The 280-nt window shown below is 48.2% G+C and overlaps 1 protein-coding gene across 1 annotated transcript in view; it reads right to left on the bottom strand.

Moving 5' to 3' along the window:
• LOC103391480 (palladin) overlaps positions 1-280 on the bottom strand; it is a 10139-nt gene that overhangs the window by 9483 nt on the left and 376 nt on the right. The window lies entirely within an intron of this gene.

Genomic DNA, 280 nt, shown 5'->3' with positions numbered 1-280 from the left:
CACCTCTCCATTTCTCCTGCCTCCTCAACTTGACTGCCACGATGACCAATTTAGATCCCACATGGTCACCTGATCTTCATGCCCACCAACAGCAGTGTTAGTGACACCCACCCCCCCCCCCCCCCACACACACACACACATTGCTGCATGTGTTGCCTCATGCTGCAGTTAACGGTACTGACTCACTGTTTCATTTGAACACTTTCAGGCAGGAACAGATGAAACTGGAACTAACTAACCAACTAACTAACTCACTGACTAACTAACTAACTGACTAACT

This window comes from Cynoglossus semilaevis, chromosome 15 (genome assembly GCF_000523025.1).
Source record: "Cynoglossus semilaevis isolate Cse_v1.0 chromosome 15, Cse_v1.0, whole genome shotgun sequence".
NCBI classification, from domain to species: domain Eukaryota; kingdom Metazoa; phylum Chordata; class Actinopteri; order Pleuronectiformes; family Cynoglossidae; genus Cynoglossus; species Cynoglossus semilaevis.
The sequence above is the reverse complement of the archived record's forward strand: the minus strand, read 5'-3'. Positions and strand labels throughout refer to the sequence as shown.